Raw genomic sequence first — 3,132 nt, forward strand, 5'->3', positions numbered from 1 at the left:
CTTTCTCTTTGTCAGGCCCAAAGAGGACACCTTATTTGAACCACATAAAACAGCCTAAATAAGGAAAGTGGGAAGCATTTCCAACTGTTGCCTCGTGCTGACTGGCTGGGGCACATCACAGGGATGAGACAAGGAAAAGGGATTCCAAGCAAAAGGAGCAGGAGCCAAGTGCTGCCTTTAGAGCCAGCAGAGGAGTGGGGTGGCCGCGGGCAGTTCCTTGCTGGTGGATCAGGCAGGGACGAGGCACAGACACATTCCTGCCCTTCACCACACACCTGGCCAAGAACTCAGCTTGCTCTTTCTCTGCCGAGCATCAGCAGCCGGTGCTGCTGCGCTCACAGGAGGAGTCAGTCCCAGGGGAGGGGTGGGGGCTCCATGCCCCGTGTCCCTGATCCCCGGGGGGGCTGCTGGGGGGCAGCTGTGAGACAAAACCTCCAACAGCCAGAGGCTGATGGGCTTCCCACGGGCGCTGGGATCCACACCAAGGTGATTTCCCCTCCAGTACTTGCTGGCCATGTTCCCTCCATGTACCCAGAGCTGATGTCTGTCTGTGGTTACTCTTTCCATCATTATTTACGAAGTTCTTGCCCCGGAGCCAGAGCCAGCTCCGTGCCCTGCCTGGGGTGGGCGCTGCCCCTCTGAAAGACGCTCCCGTTCCCTCGCCCCAGCAGCTCCTGCAGCCCCGCTCTGTGTTTGCCATCAAGCAGCACTGATTGCACATGCCATCATTTCTGATGTTGCTCATTAGTCTGTATCATTATTAGCAATTCAAACCAGCAATTCTTTTCCAGCTGTAATCCCCCAGCTCCAGGGCTGCAGTTTGGGTGCTCACCTCCTCCTCCCCTCTGCCCCAGCAAGGCCGCGGGCTCCTGCTGGGTCTGCAAAGCCAGGAGCCCGCCTGAGCACCAAATAATAACAGAAGTTAATTCATGAATAGTTACAGCGTTTCCTTCAAGGCCACTCTCACCAGGGGCCAGGCACCGACTTTGCCATGTCCTTGGAGCAGGGGGGAGGGCACTGGCCCCATTCATCCCTACCTGGCCGCCCTCAGCCTTGGCCAGCTGGGCTCCAGGATTTGCCCTTCTGCTTTTGTCAGCTCTGCCTTGCACTGGAAGTTGTGGCCAGTCTGAAAAACGGATTATGACACAGCCCTTGCTGAGGTCAACACCGTGCTGGAGAAAGACGAGAAAAGGACGAGTAGGTAGGCTTGGAAAAAGAGACAACAAAACCAGCAAATCCACAAAAACCTGAACCCACCCACCCAATCAATAGGATGCCATGAAGTACATGTGAACAATGAAACCCTGTTCCAGGTTGCCAAGGCAAATCTGTCAATAGAGTATTGAACAAGCAAATCTGACTTGCAATTATTGTGTCCTTCTAAATACAGGCTGCCCCTCTGCCTTGCAGCTCGGCCCCGCTGCTGCTGTGGGGAAGCTCAGTGCCTGCCGGCTCAGAATGGTGAGGGAAGAGTCAATCCTGGCAGCCGAGCTGGAATTTGCTCCAGCAAATGCACTAAAACCCCCGGAGCATCCCCACCACCTTCACTGCAGCAGCTGAAGTGACACGTGCCCTGCCCCCAGTGTAACAGGCAGCAGCAAAAAACCCTTTGGGAAACTGCTCACCCTCCAAAGCTCTCAGTGAAGCACCCAGTGCCACGAAGCACACACTGGCATCCTCAGACACCGAGTGCCCAGGATTTGTGATGCTTAGGAAAGCACCACGAGGAGCCTGAGCACTCAGGGCTGGGGCTGTCAGAGTGGTGGCCTTAAAATCCAGCACAGCAGCAAGGTCTGCAGCTGCCACCACCCACCCAGAGGCAGCAGCAGTGGGAAAATCCAGCTCCAAAACCACCCTGAACTGGGTCATCACGTGGAAATTGAAATGGCTTGACAGTGCCGGGCTGCTGCTGCTGCTGCTGCACGCAGGGCCGTGTTAGGTGAGCTCCTTTTTGTGGTGCTGCCTCCAGCACGAGCCAGAGGAGGCTGTGAGCAGAATCCTCAGGAAGGAGGCACTTGCAGGAGCACACAGGGTGCTTGCACAGCAGTGTAACACAGCCCAGCAGAGCAGTTTCTGGGTAGCTGACGGCACAGCGGGCACGGGGCAGTGGCACCCAGAGCAGCTGCTGTGGGAGCATGCTGGGCTCCCCTGAGCTCTGGAGCTCACCGGGAATGCGGCAGCCCCAGAGGAAGGAGGCAGCCCTGCTCTGCAGAGCTGCAGCCAGCACGGGCAGGGAGGGCAGCGCCCAGAGCAGGTCCCAGGATGCTCCGTCCCTGGGCACTGGGCTGGGAATGACCCCCCTTCCCCAGGGCTCTTTCCTGCCCTGCCTGCCCCCCACAGCCTCAGCCATGGGTGCCAGTGAGGGAGCCTCCGAGACCATCTGTCTTTAATCTTCTTAGAGCCGGGCAAGTCGGCAGAAATTCCGAGGGAAGAGGCACTGGGGTGCCTCTGTCCCTGGCTGTGACAGCACGGGGCTCTGAGCACGCAGCTGGGGAGCAGGGCCTGCCTGCCCCACACGCTCAGAGCAGTGCCTGAGACAGCAGGCAGGGAGTGCTGGGAAGCACTGCCACCCCTGGAGCACAGGGAGATGGGAACCCCTTTGCCAGGCACTGCAGGAGCCTGGTACCCCCCTCAGCCCCGTCCTGCCCTGCCCCTTCCTCGCCATCCTCCTCAGATCAGCCCTGGAGAGTCCTGTCCTTGGGGCTCTTCCCCCTCTCACAGCCTGAGCTGATGCTGTTCCTTGGCAGCTGAGGGTAATTATGGGATTTTCTCCATCAGAACTGGGTCTGTGTGTGTGTCCCCAGCACGGCTGCAGCAGAAACTCCTCAGGTGCTGCATGGCTGCTCCTCCTGCTGAGCCTGCAGGGACCCAGGGCCACTTGTACCCGTGGGCAGGAGCTGGGCTGAGCCCAGCAAAGGGGATTGCAGCCCCCAGAGCGCAGCCCAGCCCAGCCGGGTGCAGCCCAGCTCCTCCGGGTTGGGTTGGGTTGGGCAGCTTTGCTCTGGACAGGCTGTGCAGCCCCAGAGCTGTGAGTGCTGCTGACCGGGAACGGGAGGCTGCGGCCCCTGCCCTGCTCTCTCCGGTGCTGCTGACCGGGAACGGGAGGCTCTGGCCGGGGCCGGGGCCCCGCGC

The sequence above is a fragment of the Geospiza fortis genome, unplaced genomic scaffold, assembly GCF_000277835.1.
Source record: "Geospiza fortis unplaced genomic scaffold, GeoFor_1.0 scaffold546, whole genome shotgun sequence".
Taxonomy (NCBI): Eukaryota; Metazoa; Chordata; class Aves; order Passeriformes; family Thraupidae; genus Geospiza; species Geospiza fortis.